At 47.0% G+C, this 18,263-nt stretch overlaps 1 protein-coding gene across 11 annotated transcripts in view; it reads left to right on the top strand.

Annotated features, from left to right (window-relative positions):
* Positions 1–18,263, top strand: part of PTPN13 (protein tyrosine phosphatase non-receptor type 13) — a 158,937-nt gene that overhangs the window by 50,136 nt on the left and 90,538 nt on the right. The window lies entirely within an intron of this gene.

Below are 18,263 nucleotides of genomic sequence, written 5' to 3'. Positions count from 1 at the left end.
GTTCCATCCTTATATCAGATATTGTGATATATCAGTATATTGTGATGTTCAGCTGGTTATATACCCTGATGTTGAAAACCAGATATCGGCCAGCCGTTCTAGAGACTTGCTTTATGATTTAATGAAAGATGAACATTCTAGAAAGGGGTCTAGGATATCGGTCAGGGGGGATGTTCCCATAGCCTGCCAACAAGCTACGGGTCAGAGTGCATGGTGCTAGCACTAATGCGGCTGCAGCAATGTGGACCGTTGCGTCAGCCACTTTTGATTTATCAGCATTAATGAGTTGGAGAAATGGCCGTTCTGTAAGTTCCCATCCCAAGCACTTGAAGCTCTGTGATGACACATTTGGCACCGTGTCAAGGAGAAAAGCCTGGGGCAGTCTCTCCTCCTACTCCAAACTCCTTAATGCGAAAAAATGAGTCTCAAAGGTCACATTTTATTGCCGTTCCAAAAAAGCAACGCCCACAAGAGCCCACCGCCCTCTCTGTGAGTGCATAGGCCAAGGTACTTGGGGGGAACTTTATCTCAGTAAGCCCAGTTGTGCACATCCTGTCGTCCTTTTCTCTCTCTGAAAAGTGGGGAATTAAAACCCATTTTCAAATCTGCCTTTGCTTGCTCTTTCTTCATTCATTTAAAATGCTTTCATTCTCACTGCAGGCCAGTTCACTGTTGAAGGTGGGTCTCACCAGTGGAGATAGGGGACCATTGTACTTTGTCCTGCATTTTTCCTAGGAGGAATATACATCTATATATAGAGAGAGTAGAACTGTAGGGAGAGGAGGTAGTATAATAATAATAATCTGTAGCTGACTGCAATTCATATATCCATCATCACTGCAGTAATAGAAATAATAACCGTGCCTAGTCTTCCCATAGCACTTAAGAATGTTCAAAGCCACACATTTTTCTGTAGTTCTGCTTATGGCAGCTCAGCAAAGCAGGTCAGTGTTATTGTCTTGATGTTAAGGTTGGTGTGATGGCCTGGGACTCGGACTCGGAGCCAGAGGAGTCTCAGTCCACACCGGATCCTTTGCCTCAGATGGCAGCTGAACCTAGTCTGGGGCCTGATTCTGAAGAGCCCCAGTCTGCCCAGGTTCCTCTGCAACAAACACCAGCTCCAGATGCGGGGATTACCTCATTGCCTCCAGCTGGGCAATCACTTACAGCTGCTCCACTACCAGTTGGGTCAGGAGAGGCTGAGGCAGCCTCTGGGTCTAGTAACCCACTGACGTCTCCCGAGCTGCAGAGACTAAGGTCTGAGAGAAGGAGAGACCTGAGTACTCGCAGGAGGAGTGCTCGCCTTTGGGCGAGACAGAGAGGTGAGTCGCCGGGGGATCAGGACCGGCCATTACCCCAACAGAGATAAAAGGCTGCTGGACCCCATCCCAGGTTGCGGGAGCAACATTGCTGTTTGCCAGAACCTGCCTGTGATCCTGTGCCTGACCTTGCCTGGTTTCCTGCCTCGTGTCCTGCCTTGGCCCTGTTGGACTGACTCCTCACGGAACCCTTGGATTTGGGACCGGACCTGGACCGCGTTGCTCGGGTTACCCCTGGGCCCAGCACAGTTAGGGTCTTCCTGACACTTTGGGAAGAGCCCTTACCAGTCTGGTGTCTTCCAGGTGTTTCGGACCACAACTCCCATCAGCCCCTCATGGGAGTTGTGGTCTGAAACACTTGGAAGTCTCCAAGCTGGTGAAGGCTGTTTTAGAATGCTCTCAGACCACTTCATTTGCATTATCTCAGGATAATCCTAGGCAGGGCCGGCCCAAGAAATCTCCTGCTAGGCAAGAGGGAATGGCTGAAGATCTACATCGGGAAGAAATGGAGAACAAAGATCTACACTGGAGACTAGGTTGAGAGGAGACCCAGCAGGGCCATGTATTTGCCAAGAGGCCGCTGTAGAGGTGGCAACATTGGCCTCCAAGGAGCATGCCAGAGCTGTTGCTGCCCCTGTGGAAACTGCCACCTGAGGCAGTCGCTTCACCTTGTCTCATGGAAGGTGTAGCCCTGATCCTAGATGCTTGGAAGAAGTCCCTCACTCTTGTTTGATTGGAAGGTTTCTACCCCAGTTTTCCTTTTTTTTTTAAAAAAAAGGGGGGGAGCTCAAGGCAACGTTTCAGCTAGTGCAGAATGCAATGGCTAGGCTGTTCTATGAGATATCCTACCGTAACCACAGGGACGAGGGAGAAATTTGACTTGGTTTGGCGTTAAAGGCAAACCTGCCTAATTTGCGCATTCCAGAACAATATGAGAACTGAAGCACAGCCATCCTTCAAAATATTCCAGATTTTGCAGTGCAGTTGTCCAGCCAAGTAATGTGTACAAAATTGCATATAAGCATGGTTGACAATGCATATATTTGCGGAAACGCCATATTAAAAATATTAGGCAAAAAATAAGTAAATCAGGAGAAATCCACACTAAAATATTTTCATGAGGACTTTTTCATGAACCTCTGTTTTCTTCCAGATTGATTGGCACTCCACCCTCAAATTTGCTTTTAGAGGGAATGGTGATGAACAGTTCTGTTCTGTGCCCTCTGAGAGCTCCTGTATTATTATTTTTACAATCTGCAGTGGTACCTCGGGTTACAGGCACTTCAGGTTACAGGCGCTTCAGGTTACAGACTCCGCTAACCCAGAAATAGTACCTCGGATTAAGAACTTTGCTTCAGGATGAGAACAGAAATCGTGCTCCGGCGGCGTGGCGGCAGCAGGAGGCCCCATTAGCTAAAGTGGTACCTCAGTTAAGAACAGTTTCAGGTTAAGAACGGCCCTCCAGAATGAATTAAGTTCTTAACCCGAGGTACCACTATATAAACGAAGCCTGAATTGTAAACCAACCCTGTGCACCTTCACCCAAAAAGATCCCTCGTTTTCTTCTATGCGAGTAACTTCCAAGGACTAATCCTGCTCAGAAAGCCCCCTTGCGCAGTCTGGGAATCGCCTGGGATTCATGAGATTTACTGGCCTTGAATTCTGTGGTGATCTCAAGCTTGATACTATCCTCACAAACACACAAATAAAGCCTTTTTATTGATTTGCTTGCACACTTCTGAATTGCACGCTCACTTTCGGATCCCTGCATTGTCTTCAGACCACTTTGAGGGAACTGCACAGACGATGTAGTAAGAGTACCCTGCCCTTTCATCTTCCATAAATAGGGGTTTTATTATTAAGTCGTAAAACCAAACCAAATGGGGACTGTTAAAGCACTGTGCAAATGTGCCTTTCATTGCACATGCTTTTCTTGAAAAGTGGGAAGGAATTGCAGGCATTGTGCAATGTTTTTGGTATTGATTAGTCATTCTGGAGACTTTTTAACCACATCTAGTGCCAGCCCGCGGTCATATATCTTATTGACAACATGAAATCAGGAAATGTTACAACCCATCCACTTCCCTCCCCTTCAGTCATCCCTTCAGCCATTTCTTAGCATGCTCTGTTGTTGTTTAGTAATTGATGAATGTTTTTTTGCATTTTTCTCAAGGTGATTTACAAACACTCCATAAAAGAAAAACTAAAAACACTGTTAAAAGCAGTTGCAAAGTACGCTTTAGAAACGGTGCAAAATGAACAGCTAAAGGCAGAGAGACCTTTTCATCCTGCTGGAAAATCTTGCTGAAACAGAAATGTCTTCAGCTGTTCTCGGGAAGTACAGATAGTGGGTGCCTTTCATTTCTCAATGGGGATGTTTTTTCTGCAGAACAGAGGCAGCCACACTGAAAGCACACCTCTCCTGCACAGCACAGTGGCCTACTGGGTATAGAAGGGTGATCTTTCAGAAAACCTTCCTCTTGAGATGTAGAGTCCCTTATAAGTTAGTGTCACAAACCTTGAACTTGGCCCAGTAGCAGATTGGCAGCCTGTGCAAATCCTGAAAACCAGGTATTCCCATATTGGCCTGAATATAACCCTCACTTTCCCCCCAAATTCTGACTGTGAAAAGTTACAAAGTGCGGCTTAAATTCGCGACCTTACAAAAGTAGGCTTTTACTATATCGCTGCTGAAACAGACATACAGTAAAACGGAACGGGTGTGAGTGCCTGCAGAATTTTACGAGAGCAGCTTATATTCAGGTATTGACTTTGCCCCCTTTTAATTTTAAAGGTACGGCTTATATTTGGGTGCGGCTTATATCTGGGCCAATACGGTATATACTGAAGAGGTAACAGGGCTTAGTGAGCTGGGAGAGTCTGTGGCAGAGAGAAGTCCAGAGGCAGAAGCAGAAACAGGAGAGAAGGGAGGCCAAGAGGCAGAGATGAGTCAGGCTAGTGTAGAGGCATGGGTATCTCCCCATCCTGCTGCAAAAAGCTACCCCCTCCACTGAACCAGAAGAGGCATGGAGCGGGAGGAGCAAAGGCAGACATGTAGGCACAGTCTCCAATTGCTTGGGGAAACCCTGGAGAGGAGAAGACATAGCTGGTTGTGTGGAGGCAGGGACATTTAGTCTTGGCAAGTGCTTCACGGAGGCCAGACCTGAGTTGCTGTTCTCACTGGGCCTGACACTCCTGTGCAGATCCTGTTTTGCCAATAAAGAGTTAACACCAGCTTGCCTGGTGCGATTAACTGCTGGCTTCCTCTGGTGATTCAATAGACATAGATTCATAAGTGGGGTAGGGTTGAGATGGCAACTATTGGCTCTATCCGGTTATTGTGTCCAACGTCCATACATACAAGGCCATGCCTTCATTGATGCTGATGTGTATTCTCACAGAAATCCATTTTGACTTGGGGCCACTTTACACATCACAAAACTCTTGCATGGAAAATAGATTGCTACATAGAACCATCACTTGCGCACCAGGTTCTGCTGCAATTAACACATGTACTTCACATGGAGGGAAATAGATGCATGGCCATTTGTCATTACCTCCATGCTGTTTATGAGCATTTTCCTATAAGGAACTGTTCTGGTGCAATAAATCCTTAGTATCTGAAGAAGCCCCAAGAGAGCATCTCGCCACCCTAGGCTGAGACCCCCTGCTCCCAAGATTTCTAGCAGGTTTCATTAGAATACTCTCATTTTTTATTATATTTAATAATAACGAGGAGGAGGATGGAGATGATTCCTCAGATGTTTATGTGAGAGTGCCCTCGAGCTAGCAGAGCGCTTGCTTAATACCAGCTTCTAAGATCGAAGCGATAACAACAAAGCCATTTCTTGCTCTGGCTAGGATTCCCAGGCAACACTCCTAGACAATGGCATCACAGATACTCGGTGTAGAACTATTAGAGCATGGCTTCTAGCCCAGTATTGATGATGTACATCATGTTGTAGTAATCTTTCCATTTTTTTTACTGAGCCGAGGAGCAGAATATTGTGAACTTGTTACTCCTGACTTAGAAAGCAATCTTTAAAAGGCTGTCCTAATGCATGGAAGAGAGAGGTGTGTGTGTATGTGTGTGAATTGTGTGTTTGGTGTTTATGTAGTCTCAGCCACTTTTGGGTCAGGCCCCAGCCACTGCTGGAAGGTGGCCCCTGAGTGCTTTCCACTAAGGCATGGGTAGGCAAACTAAGGCCCGGGGGCCAGATCCGGCCCAATCCCTTCTAAATCCGGCCCACGGACGGTCCAGGAATCAGCATGTTTTTACATGAGTAGAATGTGTCCTTTTATTTAAAATGCATCTCAGGGTTATTTGTGGGGCATAGGAATTCATTCTCCCCCCCCCAATATAGTCCAGCCCCCCACAAGGTCTGAGGGACAGTGGACCGGCCCCCTGCTGAAAAAGTTTGCTGACCCCTGCACTAAGGTAATCCAACCCTCAACCCCCCCCCCCGTAAGAATGACATTTCTAAATTAATAGTCCTTGGTTTTTATAAGCAACAAAAGTAGATTAGGAATTGTGGTCTCTTATGGTCAGGCATTGGATGTTGCTCAGCCTGGGCAGCTCAGTTGGTTAAGAGCATGAGGTTGCAGGTTCGATCCCTGCATGGGACAGCTGCATATTCCTGAATTGCAGTGGGTAGACGATCTTCAGGGTCCCTTCCAACCCTATGATTCTACTCCTTATGTTGTCTTGATAATCTGGCCTCCATGATGTCATCTGTGAAAGGGAACAATTAATGCATTGACTTATGGGATAGTTGTTTACTTTAGTGCTTATCATGATGCAAAACCCAACAGCGTTTGGGGTGACGTCGAAACTTAAAATTGAAGGTGAACCAACAGAACATGCCTCCTTGCTTACGTTAGTACAGTCATACCTCATGTTACGTTTGCTTCAGGTTGCGTCCCGCAGTGACCCAGAAGTACCGGAAAGGGTTACTTCCGGGTTTCGCCACTCGCGCATGCTCAGATGCGCAAAATGATGTCACGCGCATGTACAGAAGCAGCGAATCGTTACCCGCGCATGCTCAGATGCGGGGTGTGTTCTTTTGCGAACAGGCCTCTGGAACGGATCCTGTTTGCGACCAGCGGTACCACTGTACATGGAGGGGACTAGATGACAACTCAGGTTTCAACCACATTGCGCGCAGAGAGTTGAGGGTTCGATTCCAGCGTTGTCAGCTAAAGGGTCTCTGGTGGAAGTATTCCTGCCAAAGACGTTATAAGACCACTGCCAGTCAAGAGCAAACAGTACTAAGCTCAGTGAACCAATGGTCTGACTCAATTCAAGGCAGCCTCTTATGTTCAAGAAACATTTATAAGAACGCCAGATTGCTTTCCTTAATAAGATCAGAGGTTCATCAAGCTCAAAATGCTGTCTCCAGCAGTTGCCAGCCATATGCGCCTAAAAGCTCATAAGTATTACGGACCTGTGGTTTGTCTCTTGCGCTTGGTAACAGGAGATGCAAGTGAGACCTGCAGCGAAGTGTTGCAGTATGGAGTGCTCCCCTTCTCTCTTCTTGGGATATACCGTATTTTTCGCTCTATAGGATGCACTTTTCCCCCTCCAAAAATGAAGGGGAAATGTTTGTGCATCCTGTGGAGCGAGTGCAGGCTCCTTGGCTTCAGCGAAAGCAACGCGAAGCCTCCAAAGCACAGAGGGAGCGCTCCCTCCGCGCTCCGGAGGCTACGCATTGCTTTTGCTGAAGCCTGGAGAGCGAGAGGGGTTGGGACCTCGCGCTGTGCTCCAATGGCTTCGGTTCCTTTCGCTGAAGCCGGGTTCCACGAGGCAGCTGCAATGATTTGATTCAGAATATTTTTTATTTGTTTTCCTCCTCTAAAAACTAGGTGCGTCCTATGCTCGGGTGCGTCCTATAGAGCGAAAAATACGGTATCATTCCACCCCTGGAATTTTGTTTTTAAACTCCTTGACAGTCGGTCAGCATTCTGTACCCATTGCACGTGGCTCTTTCCCCCCTAAAGCCTTTTTGTACACAGACTTTCCCTGAAATCTTTGGATTTGTGCATGAAAGGTACCTTTCCATCTACATAAGGAGTCTCACTCGGAGTTCACAGTTAGTTGAATAGGATGCTGACTCTGAATGCAGAGGCTACAATTTTGGGCGTTGATCGGCCTTGTCCTTTGTCAGCTCCAAAGTTATCTCAGCCGCTGATGACCACCGCAACATGAGAAATGTGGATTCTATGAAGGTGCATCTGCAGGAGGCACACGAGGTCCCCTTGGCAGGGCTGCAAAGCAAGCCGTTTAACACAGTTTTCCATACCCTAATTCATAGCATTAGTCTCTGAGCAGGGAGGGAAAGGCCAGCAATTTTTAACCTCCATTTCAACATCAAAATATATGCCAGGCTAATCTGCACAAAGATGCCTATCCCGGGCCAGTCCTATTATTCCACCTGTTTAATTACCTGCATTAGCACTTGTCATTCAGAGGGTGTGTGCTGTGTCTTGTAGTCTTCTGTTGCATGCAGACGCATGCCGCATCTTGTACGCTTAAACTGCATGAGGTCAGAAATAACAGGTCTTTCCAGTGATGTTTCTTTTATGTGTTATGGGCATCGGTGTATGTAGAAGAGCAGGTCTTTCCTTTATTTTGTTCCTCTGAAAAGTCAGTTAGGTGTTGCCTCTTTAAACAGGATAGCTTACCAAAACTGCAGAAGGCAACTCTTAATGGGGCCTTTCTGCCCTTACCGTTTATAGTGGCATTATTGCTGTTTGATCTTAAGTTTTTAAGAGCGATTTTGCAGCTCCTTGTCTGCTCCTTTGGTCAAATGGTGCTGTTGTTGGAGAGTTGAGTGTGGGGTTTTCCCTTCCAAGCTAATAGCAGGTTGTGCTTCACTTGAGAACATTTCTGTGGCTGTCACGTTCCTTAAGTACCCTCCTGTTCCTCCAGCTAGGAAATGCCTGGAGTTATGAATGAGGGATATTCCTTCCATGGCTTAAAAAAAAGAAGAAGAAAAATTTAATGCCTAGTATTCCAGAATTTTAATTTTGTGGGCATATAGGAGATTTGAAGAGGAATTGCCGTACATTTCCATGTATAAGACTATGTTTTTTTCCCTTAGAAATCAAGCTAAAAACATGGGGCCGTCTTATACATAGGATGGACGTTTGATTGGTTGCTGTTGTGGCTGTCGGCTGCTATTGTGCGTGTCATTGGTTGCTGGGTCAATGGGTGGTGTTCATTGGCCAACGCTGCGGCAATTGGGCGGGCGACTGCCAGCTTCTGCCGGTGAGGGGACAGACAGGAGGCAGATTTTGCAATGCGTGCGGGAGAGCAATTTTCAGCTTCTCCCCCTTAAAAAAGTTCAACAACCCTCGATAATCCCCCCGCCTAAGAAAGCTGAACAACTCTGTGCAATCCTCTGTTAAAAAGCTCAACAACTTTGTGCCATTTCCCCCCATGTTCTTAAATTTCACTCCCCCAAAATAGGGGGCGTCTTATACATGGCGGCATCTTATAGACAGAAAAGTACGGTGTGTGTCTGCCTGAGCTATGGCGAACCTGGTAATTGTGACAAAATCTTGTCAGTCTTGTTGCGTGAACACGTACAAGTGCCAACCAACCTCGCACAACTCTGTGCCCGTGACGTGTCAGGAGATTCACTGAATCAGTAAATATTCACGGTGCCGCTTATACATTCATGCCACCGTGACAGGTGGATGGGAGGTGCCGACTCTTGTAAGGAAAGGGAGTGCTCTTGCCTTGTCCAGGACTCGTATTGCGAAACAGGGAGGTTCTGTACAAACTGTCAAGTCCTCGTTAGGGAACGTAAGAATAATAAAGACAACTCAATCCATCCTTTACAATTATCGGGCTTACCTAGCAACATAAAACCTTTGAATATGTTCCAGTTGACCTCTTGTACTCACTACCAGTAACCCAGTAATTGCAAACTTGTGTAGCGCATATGTATGTATAAGAAACCTAAATGAGTTGTAGCGATCATAGCATGGCGGTGGGAGCTTCCATATTTAACTGGAAGGTTACAGTGCAGGGCTCCCTACTCCTGGGAATTAAAGAATCGGAGGACCTAGAAAGATAGTGGACCACCTTTGTATTTATAACTTTCCCCTCTTAGGAGCACCAGAAAAAGCATGCAAAATTCCTCCCTCCTTCATTGTGTTTTTCACAACAACCCTATGAGGTAGGTTAGGCTTCATTGCTGAGTCAGGATTTGGATCTGGGTCTGTCCAGGACTTGTCTGACATTCTGACCACTATACCAGTGGTTCCCAACTGTCGTCCCCACCCCCAAAGACCTCTTGAAAATTGCGAAGGGTCTTGGCAGAATTCCTTTTCTCCCTCTTGTAGCAATTACAATGCACAGTGCTAAATGCTGCGTGATTTTTAATTGCATCTTTGTTATGTTGTGCTTTTGGAGTACGTAGTTGTTTTTGTTTTTGTTTCCATTACGTGTTTTTGTATTGTGACTTTATGTTGCAACCGCCCTGAGACCTGTGGGTGTAAGGGCAGCATGCAAATTTAAGCAATGATAATAGTAATAATACAATGTAGGAAATTAAAGGATCAGGAAAAATGCAGTTAAAAATGAGTACGAACATTACATGCAGTGGATGTGCTGTCTCTCATCTTCAACCACAAACCCACAGACCTGCCATGGACCACCTGAATGGAGCTCACTGACCACTGGTGGACCACAGTTTGAGAACTGCTGCACAACAACACCATGCTGGCCCACGTAAATGCACATCCTGGCAACCTGTTTGTTGTGGTGGAGTAGATCTGTACATGTAGAGTGCATGCCATGCTTCTAATATAAAAGAGGGAGCAGGCCACCAGCACCCAAAGCATGAATATCAAGGCCAGGTGCTGGGACTACCCATCGCCCACCCTGTCCTGTCTACATGGCTGAGTGGGTTGATTGTGGGTTCACAGTGCCCACTGCATGTCTAGCATGAAAGCAAAAAAGATGACTCTGTTGAAGATATTACAAGCAGAGATTTTCGGAATCTGCCCACTGTTTCGTATGGGTGGCCCCAGGTTATTTTAGCAGAGGTATGCTCGTTGTTGTTGTTTAGTCGTTTAGTCGTGTCCGACTCTTCGTGACCCCATGGACCAGAGCACGCCAGGCACTCCTGTCTTCCACTGCCTCCCACAGTTTGGTCAAACTCATGCTGGTAGCTTCGAGAACACTGTCCAACCATCTCGTCCTCTGTCATCCCCTTCTCCTTGTGCCCTCAATCTTTCCCAACATCAGGGTCTTTTCCAGGGAGTCTTCTCTTCTCATGAGGTGGCCAATGTATTGGAGCCTCAGCTTCAGGATCTGTCCTTCCAGTGAGCCCTCAGGGCTGATTTCCTTCAGAATGGATAGGTTTGGTCTTCTTGCAGTCCATGGGACTCCCAAGGGTCTCCTCCAGCATCATAATTCAAAAGCATCAATTCTTCGGCGATCAGCCTTCTTTATGGTCCAGCTCTCACTTCCATACATCACTACTGGGAAAACCACAGCTTTAACTATACAGACCTTTGTTGGCAAGGTAATGTCTCTGCTTTTTAGTAACTGAGGTATGCTCAGTTACTGTTTAATTGTGTTTTCATCTCACCCTTCTTCTAAAAATTTTAAAGCACCCTCACAACAACCTGCGAGGTAGGTTAGGCTGCGAGTGACTGACTCTAATTCACCCAATTCACTTTTTCTTTGGGTTGGGGCTGGCTGAGAAGCTTAAGCAAGAGCATATTGTCTCACTGCTATGCTGTCATTGAGTTGACACAGAGGGAGGTGAGGGGAATGGCTTTGCACCAGTAGCGTGATCAAAATAATTCTGGCTTTTCTTGAATTGTGAAATGGTTGCCTTTTCGTGGCACATGCAAACAGATTGCAAGAAATCATCTGTTTTTTGTTTTGTGCCATTGCCTTGTTTGCCGGAATAATGAGGCTGCGTTGCCTTCGTAAATATACGCTTTAAAAAAACCAAACAAACAAACTTAGTTGTCTTCTGGCACTGCTTATTAAAACTCACAAGGCTTCTGTGACCAGGCTGCATAGCTCTAGAATTAGCTCACCGATCTGGTAGCTAATTGCTGAAAATGACACACAACTGACCAAGGGCCATACAAAAAAAAAAAAAAAAACCCAAAAATTCCAGTGGTCCTGGAAAGAAGATTAAAATTCCCTTTCGCTGGAAGAACTCCTGCATTTTGAGGGTAAGGAGAGCAGGGAGATTTAGCAGCAGCAAGACTTTGGAGGAGAGAGTCACTTGAGAGCAACTGTGCAGAGACAGAGAGAGGAGTGACTTTTTTGGGGTGGGGTGGGGAGGTATTTAAAAAAGCACAACTCAACTTAAAAATCACTTTATACATGGACACACTGCATCAAAGGACTTCGGAGTGGGAGGACCCAAATGGCAAACCACTTTGTTTTCCTCCCTTGTTGCTGCGGAGGATGCAACGGTACAAGGTATTTAGAAGGGGAACAACAGGGGGCTCTTGGGGCATATTATAAAGCAACTTCCTTTGTTTAATTGACATTTAGCTGAGTTAAGGAGTGCACAGCCCTGTTCGCAGTCTTCGACAAGGGACAGAGCAGTGGGTGGTTTTGCCTAGACGAGATCTGGGGCAAGACTCAGTCCAGGGCGAGAGGCCAGGCAGTGTAGGAGGCGAAAGAAGACAAGGCAAGCATGCGAGAGGAGGACCCAGGAGCATAGGCCATTGACATGGCTGCCTGCCAGCTATTCCTTTGTTAGGAATGCTTACTTGGCTGATGGGAGCCGATTGTTGGGACATGGTCTCCTGATATCCGGAGATCTCTCTTCAGGGCTTTAAAAGAGAGCCACCCCCACCATGAACTAAGGAGAAGAACTGCACCACTGTTCAAGAAGGACACTGACAAACTGGAACGTGTCCAGAGGAGGGCAACCAAAATGGTCAAAGGCCTGGAAACGATGCCTTATGAGGAACGGCTAAGGGAGCTGGGCATGTTTAGCCTGGAGAAGAGGAGGTTAAGGGGTGATATGATAGCCATGTTCAAATATATAAAAGGATGTCACATAGAGGAGGGAGAAAGGTTGTTTTCTGCTGCTCCAGAGAAGCGGACACGGAGCAATGGATCCAAACTACAAGAAAGAAGATTCCACCTAAACATTAGGAAGAACTTCCTGACAGTAAGAGCTGTTTGACAGTGGAATTTGCTGCCAAGGAGTGTGGTGGAGTCTCCTTCTTTGGAGGTCTTTAAGCAGAGGCTTGACAACCATATGTCAGGAGTGCTCTGATGGTGTTTCCTGCTTGGCAGGGGGTTGGACTCGATGGCCCTTGTGGTCTCTTCCAACTCTATGATTCTATGAGAATACGATGGTGACTTAAGGGGTCGCCGAAAAGAGGAAATGTGTCATCTGGAAAGAGGGCACAGATTTGCCTAAACATTGCATACGTGAAGTTCTGTGAATAGAGATGGACATTTAGAAATAATTGCTGTGATTTAAATAGGAATATACAACACGTCTCGCCTTAATGAGGAGGTCTGTGACCAGGTCTGCTATTTGGGTGATAACTGCTGGTGGGTAACCTCTAATGCCCTGCTCACTTGCTCCTACAGTTCTTTGACTTTAAACTAGACTAGGACTGAACAGCGTTTCTGTGCGCTGCTCTGGTTCGCCAGAAGCTGCTTGGTCATGCTAGCCACATGACCCGGAAGTTGTCTGCGGACAAACGCCGGCTCCCTCAGCCTATAGAGCGAGATGAGCACGCAGCCTGAATTGTCCACGACTGGACCTAAGGGTCAGGGGTCCTGAACAGCCTTTCAAAGAGAGGTCCGTACCCTGTAACAAATGACACATGGGACCGCTTAGGAAGGGGCAGGCGAATAAAACATTACTTTGCATTTTTAAATTGGGCAGAAAGGCAGAGGGAGAGCGGAGGGTTAGTTGAAGATCCCTTGATGGTTCAGAGCCTCACTTTGACTGCCCAGGATGGGTTAAAAAACACCCAACAGTACCAAGCACAAATAAATAAAGGAATAAATCTAAGGGCTTGTTCACACTTACTTTTCCTCTGTGCTTGTTGACCCTGGAATTTATCCCTTTCCTTGAGGAAGTAAGAAATCATACAGCAATATCTAGGCTGCAGAGGATGAGCTGCAAAGGTGGAATGTGTAGCTGCCACAGCAGGGGTACTAAAGTACCGTATTTTTCGCTTTATAACACGCACCAGACCATAACACGCATGTAGTTTTTAGAGGAGAAAAACAAGAAAAAAATATTCTAAACGAAACAGTGGGTGTATGATTTTTGTGGTTCATGCTGTGGCCACAGACATGTGATCTGACGGTGAGTTTGGGGTAGCCCAATGCAAAAATCCTGAGGATCCATGTGGATCCATGCTAAAGTCGCCCTAAAGTCGCAGGGGCGCTGGAAGTCGCAGGGGCGCTGGGGGAGTGAACGGGAAGCAAGAGAAGGAGAACGATGCCCCCCCTCTCTCTCACACACCCACACACACCCACACACCCACACAGAGTATCAATCCTAAAGTCGCAGGAGAGCGCAGTGGCACTGGGAGAGTGAACGATAGCTCAAGCACACACACACACACAGCCCCTACAGTGGCTGCAGGCAGGGACAGAGAGCACGGGGTTGTTTTAAAGCAGCCAACCCCGCTCTGCTCTCTCCCTCCTCCCCGGCTGGGCTCGCTGTCAGGAGCCACTTACACCCGCTTTGCTGTTTCAAAGCGAGCCACGGACTGTTCACAACTGCAGCAGATTCCCCCGCCATCCGTAGGCATTCGCTCCATAACACGCACAGACATTTCCCCTTACTTTCTAGGAGGAAAAAACTGTGTGTTATGGAGCGAAAATTAAATTACGGTAATTGTTTGTAAAAAGTGGCTTTCTGTGTTCGTAAAATCCTTAGCACAAAGCCAGCCAGGTCAGTAGCCAAGAAAGGTTTGTTGACCATTTTACCTACAGCCACTTCCTGATTCATTTTGCAGGGGCCAGTGGAGGGCTGGTTCCGGTCAGAGCAGGGCACATTTAGGAACCACAGCGAGAGAAATGCAGTTTGGTCCATGTGTTCTGGAGTATTATCGTCAGGTGTGCCCAGAAGGGGCATGAGAGAGATATAAGAAGCCAAATAAGGGTTGCATAGAAAGAGACAGGGCTGTTTCCATAGAGCACTAATCTTAGCGTCTATCAAGAAAGTGGTTGAAAATTGGATGTTTCAGTGCTTCCCCATACCTGAAGCAGAATGTGGTGCAGCTGTCTATATAAGTTGATGAGCCCGTGACACAATTGATTGATGCCACACATCAAAGTCTTCCTGTACGTGAAAAAGTAGCATGCTATGTCTAATGGTTCTAGCCTAGTCTTCTCCCGGGGGAAGTTCACTTTCTGCTTTCAGGGAGGCCTATACCACTTACTGTTTTCTGAATGTTGGAACTGTCTCTTTTGTGACTATCCATGCATTCTCTCTTGGAGTCCATGAGTGAACAAGGGAGAAGGAGTTACCGTATTTTTCGTCCCATAGGACGCTCCGTCCCATAGGACGCACCTAGTTTTTTGGGGGGGAAATAAAGGAAAAAATTTTTTCCTTTATTTCCCCCCAAAAAGCAGGTCGGGGAAACCGAACCAGGTCGAGGAACGGCGCTGCGCCTCCCTGAGCTTGTGGGGCTGGCCGATGTCTGCCTCAGGCGCAGGCTGCTATCCGCAGCGTGGGGAGCCCTGCGGGGAACCCCTACAGGGCTCCCCACGCTGCGGATGTTTGCCCGGCGCGCGGGGCGCTCTGCTTCAGGGCGCCCCACCCGCTGGGCGGCAGGCTGCTATCCGCAGCGTGGGGAGCCCTGCGGAGAACTCCCACAGGGCTGCCCAGGCTGCGGATGTGCTCCCGAAGCGCCGGGCGCTCTGCTTTCAGGGCGCCCGACGCTCCGGGAATCAGGCTGCTATCCGCAGCCTAGACATCCCTGCCGGACCTCCTGCAGGGCTGCCCAGGCTGCGGATGTCTTCCTGAAGCCTGGAGAGCGAGAGGGGTCGGTGCGCACCCACCCCTCTCGCTCTCCAAGCTTCAGCGAAAGCCTGCATTCGCCCCATAGGACGCACCCAGATTTCCCCTTCATTTTTGGAGGGGAAAAAGTGTGTCTTATGGGGCGAAAAATACGGTAGTTTTCATACTTGATTTTCTACCTCCCCACTCACATTTTCGCAGTTATGTTCCTTTTGTGCTTGCTTCTCAAGAAACTTGGCAAGCAGATGCATTTGTCTGCGTGTTTGGCTGGTTTCAGTTTGGCAAATTTAGCAGACTACCCCAGAAGAGGAAGAAAAACCCATCTTATTTTCTTTTTGCCGTGATTGGATTCAGATTAAAGTCTATTCTGCAGCTCTAGTTTGATCTTCATGATTTTGCCTTCAAATATTTCTTTGCAAGCATTGGCCTTGTATACCTTTTCTTTCTGTGACCTCGTGCCCTTCAAATGTTTTTGGGCAGCAACCCTCATCAGCCCCAGCCAGTGTTGCAAATGGGCATGGAGTTGTAGTAAAAAAAAATCTCTATTGAAACTCTAGTTGTAAAGACTGCCTGATGGCACTGGGGACCTTCACCCTGTCATCACAGTCCTATAGTATGTTTTGAGAAATTGCACACTCAAAATACAGTCGTACCTTAGATCCTGAACTCCCTGGAACTCAGGACGTTTTGGCTCCCGAACGCCGCAAACCCGAAAGTGATTGTTCTGGTTTGTTCTTTTGGAACCTGAATGTCTGATGGGGCTTCTACGGCTTTTGATTGGCTGCAAGGGCTTCCTGCAGCCAATCAGAAGCCGCAATTTGGTTTTTGAACATTTTGGAAGTTGAACGGAATTCCGGAACGGATTCTGTTCAACTTCCAAGGTATGACTGTACGGGGGAGAAAACATAAGTTCATCTATTAAAGGTGATGTTGGATCCCACTGCACCAAATATGAAAATATTTACTGTCTTCATAGTGGTGCAGAAGGAGGGGTGCAGACTGTTAGCAAATTCACTTAAATGGTGCAGATGAAGATCCTGATAACACTTTACTGATGAATTTCAAAACTTCTGATTTAAAAAGAAAAATCGTATCTGGGCAGAGCCAGGAGGTGGAGGCTGGCAGATTCTCAAGATTACAATAAATACCGTATTTTTCGTCCTATAGGGCGCACTGGCCCATAGGACGCACCTAGTTTTTTTGGGGGGGGATTAAAAAAAAATTATTTCCCCCCACCAGCTGCGGGGCTGGGGAAGCCCAAGCTTCCCCCGACCCCAGCCCCCAGAACAGGCTGCCGCCCACAAGCCTTGCGAGCCCGGCGGGCACTCCCGCCGGGCTTTCAAGGCTTGTGGATAGCTTCCAGAAGCCTGGAGAGCTAGAGGGGTCCGTGCGCACTGACGCCTCTCGCTCTCCAGGCTTCAGCGAAAGCCTGCATTCGCCCCATAGGATGCACACACATTTCCCCTTCATTTTTGGAGGGGGGAAAAGTGCGTCCTATAGGGCGAAAAATACGGTACTTTCCAATGGCTAAGGTTCGATACCGGCATGTGAAATGTCGTGAGCTTCCTTTTTAGCCCAAAAGTAAAGAAGCTGTGCAGGAAACTGACTGGGAGAGCAACCCCTTCCCTGCAGCTTCTATAGCCAGTTGTCAAGTTGCTCTACAACTGCCCAACCTGACTATTCCAGATCAACAATGGGGCCCCTCTAGACATCTTTTTCTTATTGTGCATTTATGATAAGTTTTGCTTGGGATGATGCTACTACTGGGGCGGTTATATGCTCATGTGCTCTTGTCACTGAGCTTAGCCCTTCTCAGTATCGGTTATTTCTGATGGAAGATTGATACTCCTAAATGTATTTTATTCCCTACTGCATACAATGAACCTCTTCTGAGTTACAAGTTTTGGGCAGCTATGATTGACCACTCTGTGTGCAATCTACCACTTGGGTTTATACATGTCCTCTTCTCCTGTCACCTTATATAATGGCGATAACTCACAGTTTCTAAAAATGGATGAAGATGGTGTAAAAATGTCCCACCCTGTCCCAAGAATGGACAAGAGGATTTCCACCCCCCAGAGGTGTTGGGTCCTTTAAGACAGGAAGTAACCTCCGCAATAACTAAAAAACACCGCATACTGGCGCAGCTGAGAGTTTGGTCAAGTTCTCTACAGAGAAGTTTATTGTTTCCAAGGCTTGCCATTTCTGGGGGTAGAAGGTTTCCTCTTTTAAAAGGTCAAGTGTAGGCTGAATCATCTCAGAGTTTGCTTTTCTTCCTGGCAACATTATTCAGGGAGCATGAATGGAAGTTCTTGTGAAGAGTGCAGCACTTTGCCTTCGCCACACAGATTCCCACCAGCACACCAATTAGGTTCTAAGTTTTGCCTTTAAGAATTAGTCCGGACAGGCACCGTTGCAGTAATTTTTAGTTGACGGATTAGTTTTTCAAGCCGAAAAAGGAAACCTGAGGGAGGAAAGGTATTCCAATTTGGAGCGTTCCGCTCTGGCTTTGATGTTTTCTGAGTAATTGCGCACACAAAATGACAGGGGAAGAAACATTAGTTCATCTATTCAAGGTGGCGTTGGGTCCCACTGTACAAAATACAGCATATGAAAATGTTTCCTGCCTTCATAGGGTTGGGGAAGGAGGGGTGCAGACTGCTAGCAAAGTCACTCAAATACAGTGGTACCTACGGTTAAGTACTTAATTCGTTCTGGAGGTCTGTACTTAACCTGAAGCTGTTCTTAATCTGAAGCACCACTTTAGCTAATAGGGCCTCCTGCTGCTGCCGCGCCGCCGAAGCCTGATTTCTGTTCTTATGCTGAAGCAAAGTTCTTAACCTGAAGCACTATTTCTGGCTTAGTGGAGTGTGTAACCTGAAGTGTATGTAACCCGAGGTACCACTGTAATGCAGATAAAAAGAAATCCTGTTTTGGGGCAACTGAATCCGAATAAGAT

This window comes from Podarcis gaigeae (assembly GCF_964106915.1).
Source record: "Podarcis gaigeae genome assembly, chromosome: 9".
NCBI classification, from domain to species: Eukaryota; Metazoa; Chordata; class Lepidosauria; order Squamata; family Lacertidae; genus Podarcis; species Podarcis gaigeae.
The sequence above is the reverse complement of the archived record's forward strand: the minus strand, read 5'-3'. Positions and strand labels throughout refer to the sequence as shown.